Genomic DNA, 16,815 nt, shown 5'->3' with positions numbered 1-16,815 from the left:
CCTTGCAGTCCCATCTCCTGGCCCGCAAAGCACAGGACAGAATGTGGTCTAGAGTTAACAGACAACAGCTTCGTAAGTGGCACAGTCCACCTTTTTGGCTTCTCAGCATTCGTATACACATATTTAACTTTCAAACAATAAGAAAACAACTCTACGTTTATACTTAACGGGCTGCAACTGTCCTTCATGTAAATGAAGACATTCTCAGTCTCTCCCTGAAATGAGGAGATGCAAAATCCCAATAGCTATCGTATCCGTCTGGGGGCGATGTTAATAACCCCTTAAATCCAGTCACGGTGCTATAAGGAGGGACAAAATACTCACAACTGCGACAGTCTTTGTTTCTGCAATGTCACATGGCTATAGTTGACATGTTAAATTCCTTCTTCCACTCCTCATTCTACCTATCTTCTGCTCCCAACTGATTAGGGCTCTTTACATGATGGGGTGACCTAAATCCTCATTCCGGAAGTCTCTGAATTCTTAGTGGTCCTGCCTTTTTTTGATTGCAGTAGTTTTCCATTAATTTTTGTGATTGGACAAGGAAATGCGAAGGGGCATCCCAGAACATCCTCTGGGTTTCAGGTATCGTCCTCCTTACTTGCGCCAGGCAAGGGAAACCCAACTGCTCCCTGTAACCAGGATCAGTCCCCCCAGGCAGTAGCGTAACCCTTTCTTCTCTTGGTTCAGTGGCATGAAGACCCCAAATGGCCAGTAGCAGTCAGTCCCAACATCTGGTTCAATGGTGCTGTAGTTGTGGCCTCTGGTGGAAGCATTTCTCTCTTGGAAACCATGACCTCCAGTCCTACAGAGCTCAGAGCTCTGGAGATGGGAAGTAAAAATTCTGCGAGCAGGCTGTGAGGTGTGTGGTGAGATGGACCACTCCAACTTCTATCCTTTAATGCCTGGACTCGTATATTCTGGTGACAGGAGAGAAAGCACCACCTATTGGTTTCTGACCCAAAGCATAGACTGCATCCTGTATGATAGCACTCCATCCTCTCAAGTTGGTCTTTCTGCCTGGAAGCCTGCAAGATTTTGTCTCTAGAAATCCTGTATTTTTGTCAGGCATCTGGGATGGTAAGGCAGAGTCTGGAGGCAAAGACAGGGAGGTGAGACCCAAGGCATGAGAGAGAAGGAAAAGAGGGCCGTGGGGAGAAAGCAGACAGAGTGGCCCAGACTTTGTGTTGTTCGTGGGGTAGGAGGGAGAAGAAATGTCACTTGAGGAGTTTTGCCATGAGAGGGTAAGAATGACTGTACATTGCTATAAAAGCAGGGTCTCAGGGAGAGAGGCCAGCAGAGAAGGGTCAGCCATGCTTTGGGCTTGGCTCTGGGCTTTCCTTGCTAGGGCTTCTCTGAACTCTTGCGCCTGAACACTAGCCACTGGCTTTAGAGGCTTAAAGCGTAAAAGTCCTGGGCGACTCGGCTTAGGAATTGCTCTTAGGCAAATCTACGTATCCCAGTCCCTCTGCATCTGCTTTCCCTGGAAGCCAGCAGTGGGAGCTGTCCTTTCCCCACGTGTGGGTCCAAATGGAAAGTGTTCCTGGGTGTTTTTGGTTCTCAGACCCATCTCCCAGTCCAGCGGGAAGGGCTGTAACAGTTCACAGCACGAGCTCTGGTGAAGATCTGGTTACTCCAGCAGAAAGAGCCAAACCTTGAGAGGCAGGGGGGCTCTCCCTCGGACTGGCTCTCGTGTGGGGTGGGTTGGGGCGACAAGACCTTGGGCTAATAGGACTCACCTGTTTGGGACATGAGGCGCCTGCCGGTGCTGTTCGTGGTCCTGAACCATGGCTGTTGGTCTCCCTTGCGCAGTCATCCCACTTTCTGCTGGGGCCGTGGTGACTCCTGTCCAAGCCCTCTCAGGAGTTGGGAATCAGGTGAGCAAGGATGTGTGAAATAGAGAGAGGAGGAGAAAACAGATGGAATCCTTTGGAGAATCCTGCTGCTGAGACATTTGCAGGGAGAAGAAAATGGGAGTTTTTCTTTTGGTCATCATTTACAAAATTTCACAGTTGCCAAGACCTCTGGAAATTGGGAGGCACGTGGCCTCATACACCTTTCCCTACGGTGGCAAGCTCACAGAAGCGGTGGAGACACAGGACTGTGACCTCCTGCAGTTCAGCGTTCAGGCTGGATTCCCTTATCACCTTGCCAGTGTATGGGTAGGCGCTCAATAAGTGTCGGTTGAACTGATAAGCTGTTGAGTGTAAGAGAAAGAGCCTGGACTACTAAGCACAGTCACACCTTGGGGATATTGCAGGTTTGGTTCCACTCTTGGAAATACAGTGAATGTTGCAATAAAGTGAGTCACACATGTGTCTATCTGGATCTTCTACCCGGATCACTCAAACTTTCTCCATATCAGCAATAAGACTGTTTTGCTTTCTTGTCATGCGTGTGTTCACTGGAGTGGCATTTTTAATTTCCTTCAGAATTTTTCCTTTGCATTTGCAACTTGGCTAGCTATTGGGTGCAAGAGGCCTATCTTCCTGTCTATCTTGGCTTTTGACATGTTTTTCTCACTAAGCTTAATCTTTTCTAGCTTTTAATTTAGAGTCAGAGATGTGAGACTCTTCCTTTCATTTGACCACTTTTGAAGCCATTGTAGAGTTATTAATTGGCCTAATTTTAATATTGTTGTGTCTCAGGGAATGGGGAGGCCCGAGGAAAGGAAGAGATGGGGGAATGGCCCTTTGGTGGAGCAGTCAGAACACATGCAACATTTATCGGTTAAGTTCGCCATCTTATGTGGGCGCAGTTCATGGCATCCAAAACAATTACAATGGTAATATCAAGGACCACTGATCACAGATCCCCACAACAGATATAATACTCAAGAAAAAGGTTGAAATATTGCAAGAATTCCCAATACGTGACACAGAGACACAAAGTGAGCGCACGCTGTCCGAAAAATGAAGCCAAAAGACTTGCTCAACGCAGGGTTGTCACAAACCTCCAATTTGTAAAAAAATACAATATCTGCAAAGTGTAATAAAGCAAAGCGCAATACAATGAGGTGTGCCTGTGCTTAGCATAAGTTTTGCTTTCATCCTGTCTCCAAGGAGGGCAAAAGGGCTAACATTTGAGGTTCAACCATGCGTCAGGCATTTGATATTAGGTTCTTTTATTTAATCCATGTGGGAGATTTATCACAAATTTCCCAATCAAGAATCAGGCTCATAGAAGTGGGCCTCCTGAATGACAGGCAGGTCCTGAGTCGCTGGTCCTGAAGGCCACAGTTTTCTAACCATCACTGGCTACTTCCTTCTCATGCAAGAAGAGAGAGGCGAATTCCAGAGGGAAGAATGGGCTTGCAGTCCAGACAAGCATGTTGGTTAATGTGTGGAGGTCATGCTAAGAGGTTGGAAAGTTGATTTTGTGGTGGCAACTACTGCTAACCAGGATTTGGAGTCAAGAGCTGAGGTCTGGGGCTGGGGAGGGGAAGAGGATGGGCTCAAGTCTCAGCAGGGACCAGAGTTGCTTCCTGTCTCGATGCCTCATTTGTGCTCCAGTTTCGGGCAGCACAAGTATGAATGACTTCTGACAACAGAAGGTGTCGTGAGAAGAGCCAACAATGCACAAAAGGTCAGGCAGGGGAACCCGGCACAGCCGGGGTGACGTGGTTCGAGGCTTGCCCTTAGCTACGGCAGGTGGTTTCCATGGCTCCGGGATGACTGAGCTTGGCAGCCGCCCAGACCTCGGTCAGGATCGAGAGGTACTGCCAGCTCCAGAGCTGCGTCAGGCCGGCTCTCTCCTCAGGTCACCAGGGAATGAAGTTTTGCCTAGTCTACTGGGCTTTTCCCAATTCTACTTGGTCTGCTTGAGTACTGCTCTTCACCCATTGGGGTGGAACCTGCAGCCTTGGGGCCCCATGTGGCCTTCTGGATCCTTGAGTGCGGGTGGCCTTTTGACTGAATCCAAATTTTACAGAACAAATCCTTTTATTAAAAGGAAGTTTGGATTTGGTTCAGGGGCTGCACTTGGGGATCCGGAGGGCCACATGTGGCCTCCAGGAGGATGTCAGGATGTCTTCCAAACGACTTGTAGACACGTTTTAAAGTACTGCCAGAGCCAATGTCCCCTTTGCTTCAATCTTCCCTCCTACACACACCGGCCGGCCCTGCAGGCTTCCGCGGCTGATGGGCCGGGCATGGACACCTGCTGCCAGCTGCGTTGATCAGATTCCATCTGCCAGACATGCAGGCTTGACAGGCAGTGGTTCTCCTCCTTGGCTGTTGGACCTGGAAGGTGAGGGAGACCCGGGGCTGAGGGCACCATCTGGGGACAGGCGTAGAGTCCTTGTACAAACAGAGAAGCCAGACTGGGGAGCAGGTGGGATGAAGGAAGAGAGGAAGGAGAAGCAGAACCAGAGAGGACCCAGCAGAGAGAGGCGCTGCCTTGGTGAGGGTGGCCCCAGGGCAGCACCAACGTCGTGGGCCCCCTGCTGACCCCCACTGCGGTTTCGAAGCACCGGACTCATGCCCAGTCAGGACAGAGTTCAGGGCGATGGCACAGCTGACACCCAGAAGGCCACCACAGCAGAGAGTCTGGCCTGATGCTCCCAGCTCTTTCCCTACCATGTGCTGACCCCATTCCCTACGAGGGGAATGAATGCAGGAGAGTTTTAGTAAGGGGTAATCACTGCACTAATTGCTCAGGTGTTTGCTATGTGGGAGAACATGGATTGGCTAGGGCTATTTGTTATGTATTAGAAGCATCTTGAGGCACCCTCTTAAGGCACAATTTCTCAGTTTTTACACCACAGACCACTTAATGTGCATTTGGCACACTCACAGATTATCAATGGCAGTAAAAAAGTAGAGTTTCATCAATGATTTTAAATTAAAAGATAAGACAGTGTTTTAAATATTAATAATGGTTTGATATCAGTGAGATCTTCCTCCCTCCCTTTCTCCCTCTGTCTCCCCCTCTCTCCCTCCCCACCTTTCTTCCTTCTCTCCCTCTTGCTGCTGTTCTGTGTGTTTCCTGCCATTAGGCAGGGATGGAGCAGTCAGTGGGGTCCACCCTCAGCCACACTGTGATTGGCTCAGAAGTGGGCACGTGACCTAAGCCAGTCCAATCAGTGTGACTCTCAGGACTTTTCTGGGGATTCTGGGACACAGGAGTGCTGCGTTGGGCTGGGTGGGGTGGGGTGTACCGTAGGCTTGGAACTTCTGTGACCACTTTTCCGTCACAAGACAGGCTAGTCTGAAAAGCAGCCAACACGAGGAGGACAGAGCCAAGGCACCTGCAGTGAGCCAGAGCCAGAGCCCTGACATCGCAAATGCTCTAATTGGTTCCATTTATCGTTTAATCCACTTGGAACTGGGTTTCTGTCTCCCCCGCCCGGAAGTGTGCTGACTTGTATACTACCTATGTTTTCTCCCAGCAGGCTGAAAAGATGTGCATGGAACTCAGCCAGGATTAGATGAAGTTCGTATGTGGTTTTTTTATTATTTCCTTTAACCCTGAATCAAGGTCCAGATGCCTTTTGTCAACTATTAACTCTTTTCTGTGAACACAGCAGCGTGAGGAGCAACTTCTTTTATTCGCAGAGCAAAGCTCTTCCTTACGTGGTCACGGCCGCCTCAACGCTGGCACACGTCCTGAAATATCATTTCTAGCGCATGACTCACGAGGTAAATAATCTATAAATGAAAAGCCTCTTATCATACTTTGGCACGAAAAACAAGATGCAAAGCCAGGGAGCATTTTTCCCTCGTGTTTGAACCCCACATGCACCAAGGGCTGCCGTATGCCCCGCACATGGGCGGTTTTGGCTGGTTCGGAAGCAAAGCATTCGCTAGCATGTGCACGCACTAATACTTGCTTTTCTACTTTGTGTGCTCTTGATATTGTGCCCTGTCCCACAATGTGATCTGATAAAGGAGTCCGTCAGTATCCTTTTGGCTCGATGCAAGCATAGTCTTTATCGCTGTCTTTGCAGCCGGTTTATAAATTTCTTGGCAACTGTGTGACTGACTCTATGAACATTCGCTGAGAGGACAGCAAATAAGAATGACGTCTCTGTAGCCTTAGTCTCCACTGTCCCTTTTGTAACAAGAATAATCAACCTTACAGTAGAAAGCATTGTTTTCGGCTTGTTTTCTTAAGAGCTGGATTGGCTGTGCTTTTTTTGAAAATAATTTTTCAAAAAACTTTTTTATGGTTTCTGGTTACTAATTTATCAACATTTCAATTTTAACAGTAACATATTGAGGACTAGGAATAAATGGATCGCTGGTCCAATAAGCGAAATTTTCAAGTATTCCGCATTGAACTTATACTCAAAATTTTCATGTACGTGTGTAAAATCATTATCCAAAAATTTTTCCTGGAATATGCAGCTTCCTATTTCATAGCTATGCTGGAGAACTATGCACGCCTTATGCTTACAGCACCCTTCTGAGGCTTCGTGCTGCCATTTTCTCATTACTTTACATTTTAAAGAATCCCTTTTGAGCCACGGATTCATTTTTGTGAGTTGGAGATATAGTGCAACATGATAGTAAGCACAAAAATCCCAAAGTAACAAACATAAACAATAGCTTGCAAGCAGGAAGCCCTGTGAGAATCTGATCCATTAATACTTTGTCTTATGTCTTTTTCCCCCAGTTCTCAACTTTCTATGGAAGCTTTTGCTTTTTTGTTGACCAGGTGGTGGCGGGTGGGTTAGTGGGGTAAGGAGCATGCTAGGCAACTGTGCACTCTGCATGCGTGCTCACCTGTGCCTCTGAGCTGGGCACCGAGGCAAACTTCTACCAGGTGTGGTTCTCTTACCTGGAGAGAGGCTAGAAAAATAACCTGGAAATAATGACAAATGTGGCTTCTTTACAGCAATCACGCCTCTTCCCTCTATCGTGACTTACTTATTGGCTCAGACTATCACAAAGGATGGTGACGAGATGATGTGCTGGTCATTCGGGCTGCTTGCAAACGTTGTGTTCTCCGTCTTAGTCACGCTTTCCTACACCTTTGTCAGGTATGATGAGCATGTGACTTGCTTTGGCCAATGAAATGGGAGCGAAAGTGACACATCACTGCCAGGGAGTAATGTGCCACATCCCTGCCATGTTGCTGGTCCATGTTCCAGATGAGGGGTCTGTGCCAGCCTGTGTCCCTCAGTGAGGACTAGGGATAGACTCCCTCCCCACACAATGACGTTTAACATAAGCAAGAAAAAAGCTCCATTGATTTAAGCCACTGAAATCTTGGGGGTTGGATCCTGCGGCATAACCCAGCCTCTCCTGTCCAAAACAGGTGGGTGCACAAATCCAAAAAGAACATTGATCCCCTTGCCAGAGTCCCTACCCGAAGGCTTCCGCTGACTGGCACCCCGCAGCACCCCATGGGCGGCTGTCACCCACTCCCCAGGGCCCTGGCAGGCAGACACTTACCCACGTATGTGTTCAAGCATTATGTTCAAGTTTTTATTCTTCTAGTTGACAGTCTTCCATTTTCTCTTTGCCAACAACACTCCAAAAAATTAGGACTATTCTCAATATTGGTATGGATTTTCAACAAACAAAAATACTTCCAAGAGTATTCTTTAAAAGCTGGGTGGGGCACAGTGGCTCACACCTGTAATCCTAGCGCTTTGGGAGGCAAGAGGATCGCTTGAGGCCAGGAGTTCCAGACGAGCCTGGGCGACAGTGAGATATTGGCTCTACAAACATTTTTTTAAAAAATTAGCCGGCGTGGTGGTGAACCCCTGTAGTCCCAGCTACTCGGGAGGCTGAGGCAGGAGGATCGCTTGAGCCAGGGAGTTTGAGGTTGCAGTGAGCTATGATGAGGCCACTGCACTGTAGCGGGGAGACAGAGGGAGACCGTGTCTCAAAAAACACAAAAGACAAAAAACAAAAACAAAGAGCTAATGATAGTGTTGGGTCTAAGGTCAACTGCAGTAATTAAAATACAAAGATTTATTCACTAGTCAGAGATTTCCAGTGCGCGGCGCTGCTGCAGTTCCTGAGAGGGCGCGCGTGCGAGCCTGGTCCTCCCGGGCGGCGGCGAGGGTGTCACGGTGGCCGGTGTTTGGGCTGCGGGGTGGGGGGACTGCTGGGGAGGAGAGCGCCCCTCCTGGGCCCTGCGCCCGCCCCACCCCCGCCTGGGGGCTGAGGCTCCCGCGGTTGTGCTCCGGGATCCTCGGACCCATTGGCGGGTCGGTCTCTCATCGGAGCGCGGTGGCCCCGCTGGAGGGCGGTGGAGCCCGCTCATCCGGGCTGGGCTGTCGGAACAGAGACGCAGCCCTGCAGCCCGGGAGCCTTGAGCAGGACCAGGACGCAAGCCCGGCACGTATGTCCACGCTCTTACAGTCACTGAGCTACTGGAAGATTCTGTGAACACGGGGAGGAAGAGAGAATGATTTCACGTAGAAAATGCAAAGGCCTCAGTGTCATAAACTGGCACCTGCCGAGTATCTGCAAAAAGCAAGCTGGGTTGTCCCCCAAGCAATGCAAACGCCATAGTCCCCTCCCTGCAGACCACGCCTTGTTTGTACCAAGAACCGCTGCGAACTTGGGGTGCCACCGAGTGTGACAGCAAAAGGACCCAACACCGCTTAAAATCTCAGAGTTCCGGCTGTGTTGTCCTTGCCAACCTCTGGGTGAGGCTTGCAAACTGAGTTTGCCATGCAGGGTTTACAGTTTGCATATTTTTCAGATGCTTTGAAATCCTCTTTAAAAAATAGTGTACAATATTTTAATAAGCCAAAAGCACGCGGCTTTTTTTTTGCATGCAGTAAGTATGCCCCCACCTCGTGTGTTTTTTGGTTGTCATTTTTTTTCATAGTCTTCAAATTTTGTTGTTCGTTGACATCAGTCTGTGGTTTATTTATAGATTCTAACAGTCAGGTCCACTTGCTTGTGGGATATTTCCCCCCTAACTTGTATGGCCTTTGCTCCATTATCAAAGATCAGTTAATTGTTCATGTGGGTCTATTTCTGGGCTCTCTTCCTTTCCATTGATCTAGTTGTCTATGCTTTCACCAACGCCACACTGTCTGATTACTGTAGCATTATGGACAGTCTTTTTTTTTTTTTTTTAAGACTGGGTCTTGCTCTGGTGTCCAAACTGGTCTCCTGGGCTCAAGCAATCCTGCCACTTCAGCCTCCCAGTAGCTGGGACTACAGGTGTGCACCACCGCACCCAGCTTTAGACAAGTCGTAGAGTCAGGTCGTGGCAGTCCTCCAACTTTGTTCTTCTCCTTCAATATGGTGTTGCTATTCTGGATCTTTTGCCCTCTGTATAAACTTCAGGATGAGTTTGTTGGTGTCCACAAAATAACTTGCTGAGATTTTGATTGGGATTGCGTTGAATCTATAGATCAAGTTGGGAAGAATAGATATCTTGGCAATATCAAGTCTTCTTATCCATGAACATGAGATATCTCTCCATTTATTTAGTTCTTTGCTTTCTTTCATCAGTGTTTTGTGATTTTCCTCATGTAGATGTTGTACATATTTTATTACATTTATACTTAGGTATTTCATTTTTTGAGTGCTAGTGTAAATGGTATTGTGTTTTTAATTTCAAATTCCACTCATTCATTACTGGTACATAGGAAATTGATTTTTGTATATCAGTCTTGTATCCTGTAACCTTGCTGTAACGGCTTATTAGTTTATTAGTTCCAGAAATTTTTTTTTTTATTGGTCAATTCTTTTGGATTTTCTACATAGACATATGCTATGGTCTGAATGTTTGTGTCTCCTCAAAATTCCTATGCTGAAAACGAATCCCTTGTGCACTAGCATTAAGAGGTGGGGCTTGAAAGGGGATTAGGTCATAAGGGCTCTGCTCCCATAGTGGGATTGGTGCTCTTATAAAAGAGGCCTGAGGGAGCCTGTTTGCTGCTTCCAGCATATGAGGACACACAGAGGGTGCCATCTATGAGGAATGGGTGCTCACCAGACACCAAATCTGCCAGCATCTTGATCTTGGACTGCCCAGCCTCCAGGACTGTAGGCACGTAAATTTCTATTGTTTATAAATCACTCAGTCTAAGCAGCCCAAATGGACTAAGACAACAATCATGTTATCTGTGAATAAAGACAGCTTTATTTCCTTCTTCCCAATCTGTATGCCTTTTATTAATATTTCCTATTCTTATCTTATTGCATTAGTTAGGACTTCCAGTACAATATTGAAAAGGAGTGGCGAGAAGGGACATCCTTGCCTTGTTTCTGATTTTAGTGGGAAAGCTTCTAGTTTCTCAATTTGCCTCAATTTTCACAGCTGATATTTTGTCACTGGCTACCTGCTATGATTATAAGTCCCCTAATAACTTTTAACACAAAGTATAACTGCATGGGGCTGGTGATTTTTTGGGAGGTATTGTCAAACAAATGCAAGTAGTAAATATGTATTATCATGAAAACCGTATTCATGGAATTTTATTAAGTGTTGCCAACTCCCTTTATCCATAATGCCTGTTTGCACAGAATACCTTAGGAACATATTTCCTGCAATGCTAATTTTCAAAATTATTCCAAATTAATTATTAATTAATAATATAATATAATTAATATATAATGATATAATTAATTAATTATATTATCAGACACCTTAGAGTGACTCATCTCTTAAAGGCTCTTGGTAGATACTATGGCTTTTAGAGTACCTGACATAAGAATTTTTTTGTCTTATATTTGCCTTTATATTTACTTAAAATCAAGAATCCCATCTGAAATACACAAGTATCTCTTCTGAAACTCTTCCACTTGCCCCAACCAGGCTAGAAATGAGGTGAAAGGAAAAGCCTTTGGATAAGATGTGGGGTGGGAGAGTGAGACAGATCACTCTACAGGTAGCGCTGGGAGTCCATCAGCGCTGAGCCCTTCTCCCTTGTTCCTTCCTCTTTGCAGCCCAGTAGCCGCAAGTCAGAAGGCACGTGGGAGGGTTCTGGGAATCCTGGAATTACTGGCATTCCCCCGGGCCTGGCCCCAGCTGTGATACAAACTTCCCTCTTGGCTGGGAAGCCCCCACCCCTTCCCGCAGGGCATTTCCAAAGGAAAAGGGATTGAGGGGCATGGTCCAGGGCGTGGGGGGCCTAGACTCAAGTCTGTTCAGGCGTCAGTGTCCTAGGGAGTCTCAGTGATCTTGGGGGACAACCACGGCATCTTAGCATTGTGCAACTGAAAGAATTTAGCACCATGAGGCGTTGAGTGTGGTGCTGAGCCAGGCCTGTCTCACCCTCGGGACTCCTGCAGAACTGGACTCTGCGGGACACCTGGCTTTGAAGGGACCAGCGTCCAGCAAGGCTGTGTCACCACTCAGCCCCCGAACGCTATAGCACAGGTTGGTAACACTCTGTTCATGGGTCCTGAGGTTTTTAAAATGAAAGCAAAACTCTTCTTGATTCAAAAGATTCCAGGAGGCTAATAAAAAAGAAAAAAAAAAGAGGAAGAAGCAAAAAGAGAGAAGCAGACATCTCTGTCTACAGGACCTTGGCTTCTTGTCATCCACTTAGCTCTCACTGCTGGGTCACCCAGCCTGTCTGAGGAGCTTCCTGTTCCTCTGGAGGAGGCCCCCAGCTCTGCCCACCGGGAGGCCCCATCTTTGGATCTTCCTGGTCCTGCGGGAGGCAAGGGCAGGACATCGCCCAGGCCGCCCTCCCCCCAGGAGCCCTCCCCCCAGGAGCTCGCTGTAGGAGGAAGGGTGGACCAGAGTGCTTGGGGGGGGCCTGTTAGACTGAACCTCCTGCCATTTCCACCCTGAGAGGCCCTGAGAGAAATGATGGCTTCAAGAGACTTTGTTTTCTTAATAATCTTTTCTGATGACATAAACAACACTCGCTCGTTGGCAATTTGAAAAGCAGAGATAAGTTGCAAAAGAAAATCATCAAAATTACCACCTAGGGATAGTGAATATTGTAATTTCAGTTTTTACTTGTTTAAACTCTTAATTTTATTTCAAACTTACAGAAAATTGCAGAAAAAGAACATCCATATACCCTTTACCCTGATTCACCTGTGTAAACATTTTCCCCATTTGCTTCAACATTTGTGTTCAATCTGTCTATCCATTCTTCATTTCTCGTCTGGATTCCAAGATGGACATTTTGCTGGACTCCGGTGTTCCTCGGCTTTGGTCCCTTTGGTGTTTGGTTCCCCAAACATAATCGCCAGGGTTATGTCAGAGAAGGGGCCTGGCCGTCGTGTCCCTGCTGTGCCCCAGACCCCAGCACTGGCCGTCATTCATTTGCACTGTGGGCTGTCACCATCCCTACTCCTGGCACCAGCACACACCCGAGTTGGGCTGCGGGCAGCCTGCCCACAAGTCTGCAGGCCCCATCTGTACAGCAGGCGTGTACTATTGCTTCATGCACTGTAATTGCCTTTTGCTCCTGTGACCTTATCAGATAAGGCAATGAAAGTGCAGACAGCAGCATAGGAAACCGGGGAGACGCGAATGACATAATACAGCTTGGGTGGAGCTGGGTGTCACCTGGCAGGAGGAAAGGTGCACTCTCTAGTGTCACCACAGACTGGGAAGGCATGTTTTCCTAGATGAAGGAAACCATGTTTTAAAACATGCTTTAAATGCTAAAACCAGATGGCCAACGATTATGTTTAAAAGGCAAGATATGGCTGGGCACGGTGGCTCACGCCTGTAATCCTTGCAGTTTGGGAGGCTGAGGCAGGAGGATTGCTTGAGCCCAGGAGTTTGAGACCAGCCTGAGCAAGAGCGAGACCCCAACTCTACAAAAAATACAAAAATTAGCCAGGTGTTGTGGCGTGTGCCCATAGTCCCAGCTACTTGGGAGGCTGAGGCAGGAAGATCACTCGAGCTCAGGAGTTCAAGGTTGCAGTGAGCTATGACGATGCCACCGCGCTCTAGCCCGGGAGACAGAGCAAGACTCTGTCCCAAAATAAATAAATAAATAAATAAATAGCAAGGTATAATTAAAGATTTTGAGACATTTTAGTTCTCTAGGAATGGAATCTTCCCGAAAATGTGGACCTCTAATATTCTTCCTTTTCAGTTCCTTCAATGACTTCTTGAGTACAAGTTTATTTTCAAACTCTTTCCGCTTTACTCATTCTCTACATTATCGGAGATTCCCTGAACGTGTCATCTCAATAACAAAGTTATAAAATTTTAAACATTGCTAAATTAGGTTGCAGTTATAATGAGAGGAATCAGTAAGAGGGACTTAAGGGTTAGTGGAATGTTCTTCTCACAGCTGACAATGTCCTTATAGGAAACGATGTAACCTTGTCTAGGGGACCTGTTTTTTGGGTCATAAGATCTGATAAGGATTTTCTAAATAAGGATATCCTCTGTACATTTTTGTAAAGTTTGCCAAAGTGGTTTAAAATCCATTTTCATACAGTTTCAGTTGCACTTGGATTGATATTCTGCAAAGAACGTGCCCGAGGTTTCCCAAAGCTTTGTGCACAGAGCCGCCAGGCCAGCGCTTCCTGTCTAATGGGGGCTCACGGGGCTGAAGGCCTCAGAGCCTTCTAGGCAGAAGCAACAGGGTTGGTGCCACACAGAGAAAAGGATCGAGGGTATACGCAGAGCCCAGGCCAGGGGCCTGGGGGAGTTGGGCTGGAGAAGCAGATTTGGGGACCTCAGCAGAGCAGTCACAGCTGGGATCTGGGACAGGGCCAGTTCCTGGGGGGGAGGGAGCCCAGAGACAGGAGGGGTGGCCAGGGCTGGGCTGGGGAAGACCCAGAGAGAGGCCAGGAGGAGAGAAGGAGCCTCGGGGAAAGGAGCCACCCTGCAGGCCCGGAAAGCAGAGAAACGATGACACTGTCCCGCTGTTGCAGGGGGTTGGGGGCACCTCCACCTCGGCTTTGCTCTTGGCTCCATCACCCTTGGTCTCTGTCTCTAGTTGCTGGCTCTGTATCCTCTTGCTTCCATTCCCACTTTCATTTGCATTCCCTGTCCCCAGGGAGCCCTCTTTGGTCTGTGGAGCTCTATATATCTGTAGACAGAAGGCCCTCCTGGCACATGGCCCGGCCCACACTTCCCTGGCTTGGACACACGCACGCACGCGTGCACACACATATGCACATGCACACATGCACACACACAGGGTTGGAAAAAGATTTTGCCCACAGGTTGTCTAGGACTCAGCTGGACGCCATCTCTGCACCACCCTAAATCGCAGGTCCCAGCCCTCCAGAAGGCCTCAGATTCCCATGCTCTGAGTACAGGGTCAGATCCAGGTGGACAGGCACAGGCAGTGGGTGGGGAGCAGCCCAGCGTCCACCCCCGGTGCTCCCAGAAGTCAGGAGCCAGCCTGGACTGGTCTCTGTGCCCACAAAGGCCCAGCCCCGGGGTTCCCACACCACCTGGGTGCACTGGGTCGGGTCACAAGTGAGGGGAGAGAAGACGCTGGTCTGGGAGCCAGGCCTCTGGGCTTTGCTCCCTGGCTGTGTGTTGGGAAGGGAAGGGACCCAGGCTGAGCCCCACATGCTGGGTCCTGTACTGAGACTCCCCATTCAGTCACAGCAGCCCTGGGGAGCAGGAAGGAGTGTCATCACCACTGAAGAGGTGAGGAAACAGCACCACTGGGAGGTGAAGTGAGGATGTCCCCAAGGTCACCCTGAAGGTAGATGCCAGAGCGGGCATTGACAGAGAGATCCAGAAGGCCAGAAAGCCTGTGCTCCGTTCCCACACCCTGGAGCCCCCGGGACATTGCAGGACCTGAGTCTCAGTGTCCCAGTCACGGGCTCTGCCTTTGCCCCGGGTCGCCCGCGAGCCAGCAGCTGTTCCTGTCCTCCCGAGGCTGCACTGAAAACCCTCGGCTGAGACGACTGACAGATCCTGACTTTTCATCGTTTCTGGTTCCACTTTGGGGGGCTCATCTCCTGCTACCCGATCAGACCCCTGTCTACTCTCTTTGTTTTGTTTTTTTTTCCTTTACATAATCCTGTGACGGAAGCGAGGTTTACTCCGTCACCCTGGGTGAAGCAGTGTTTCAGCGACCACTTTCCGACGCGGGGCTCTGACAATCGGCTCTGCACGCGAATTCCTTCTCCCAGGGACTCATTACAGATGGCGTTTGATGTCCACGTGGCCCTTGGCCCTGGCAGCCTGCACTGGCTCTCCCTGCTTTGTGTCAGCCTGGGAACCTCTTCTTCCGTGATGGCTTTATTAGTGCTTAATGACTAGAGAAGTATTTGCTCGTGGAACAAGTCGAGTAACACAGAGACGTCGCATGGAAAAGCTCTCTTACCACCAATCCTCCCCCAGCCCCTCTAATCTCATATGTGGTTTGCTTTTCCCATCTTTCTTTATTACTTTGTCACTCCTTGGATGAACACTAATGGGGCGCCTACCGCATGGTAGGGTTGCTTGAAGGTGCTAGGGACGCAGTGCCAGGTGCGCTTACCGGAGGAGGACGCAGGCGCTGCAGACCTCAAGGAGAATATGTTGTGGTGGAGGAAGGCAGAAAGGTCATAAAAAATACAGGAATGGGCAAGATAATCTGAGATTGAGGCGACTGCTGTGAAGGAAATAAACAGGATAGAGTCAGTCTGGGGGTGGGGCTGGAGGCGGGGGCGGTCAGAGCAGGTGACTTCTGCACTGAAACGAGAAGGATTAGGAGTCAGTCCAAGAAGGACCTTGGGAGAAGAGCTTTCCAGGCAGGGATAACCCAAGTGCAAGGGCCCCGGGGCAGGAAGGAGCTTGGTGTGTTGGGGAAGCAGAAAAGCCAAGTGTGTCTGGAGAGCCAGGTGTGGGGGCTGGGCCGTAGGCAAGAGTTTAGATTTTATACTGTGTGCAAGACTGTGTGTGTCTGTGTGTGTACGTGTACGTACTGAGGGGCTGGGAAGTCTAATCAAGGTGGGGTTTCACATGTCCTGGGTTTTGAGAGAGCAGATGGAGATTATGATAGTCCATGGAGTCAGGAATTTTGCCTGTTTGTTTGAGTCTATGTCCACCCCTTGTAGCAGCTGGTACATAGTAGGTGCTCAGTAAAATCTGTCGCATGAATGAATATGGCACTGCGGGAGGCAGGTTTCTGGATGTGGGATGGAGGCGAGTGTGTTCCCTCCTGCTGCTTCTGCTCAGTGAAGGCTGGGATGGGGTCACAGGTATGGGAGGGCTGGGAGGGGACAGGCTGGAAGCGGGTGGCCGTGGGAGCAGCTGTGCGGGAGGCGTTTGCACTCACCGTGCCACGGGGATGTCGTCAGGATCCATGTCTCATCCGGTCGATGACATCTGACTTGTTGCCCGTCTTTCCAGCCCTGAATTGCAGTTCCGCCTTGGTCAGATACGAGGTTCCCAGATATCCTCGTATCTCGTTCTGTGTGGCGTTTTCCTGGCCTCTGTTTCTGTTCCTGGCGCGTACTAGATGCTTTTGATCACAGTAGCTTTATAGCTTTTCTAGTTTTTGATATGTTGCAAGTACCCCTTCACTTTCTCATTTCAAAGTCGTGTTTGTGTAGCCTCAGTATAATAGGAACTGCTAAACATGCTCCCAGAGGGGTCGTCCCATCGGACGCTACCGTTAGCAACGTGAGAGTCCCAGGCGCTCCCCGTCCTCGACAACATTTGGTGTTGTCAGTCTGTTGACTTTTAGCCGTCCTGGTGCGAAGGGGTAGTGGTATCTCACTGCGGTTTTAATTTAGTTTCTCCAGTGACCAATGACCTTGAACACCTTTGCGTGGGTTCATAGGTCACTCTGTTATCCTCTTTTGTGAGCTGCCCCTTCCAGGTTTGTGCCCATTTTACAATCAGCTCTTCTTCTTATTGATTTTTTGGAGTCCTTTACGTATTTGGGGATGAGCCCTTTATCAGACAGATGTAGTGTAGACCTCTTCTCCCAGTCCGTGATGCGCCTTTGTGCTCTCTGCATGG

The sequence above is a fragment of the Propithecus coquereli genome, unplaced genomic scaffold (assembly GCF_000956105.1).
Source record: "Propithecus coquereli isolate 6110/MARCELLA unplaced genomic scaffold, Pcoq_1.0 Scaffold126, whole genome shotgun sequence".
Classification (NCBI taxonomy): domain Eukaryota; kingdom Metazoa; phylum Chordata; class Mammalia; order Primates; family Indriidae; genus Propithecus; species Propithecus coquereli.
Note: the sequence above shows the minus strand (reverse complement) of the source record.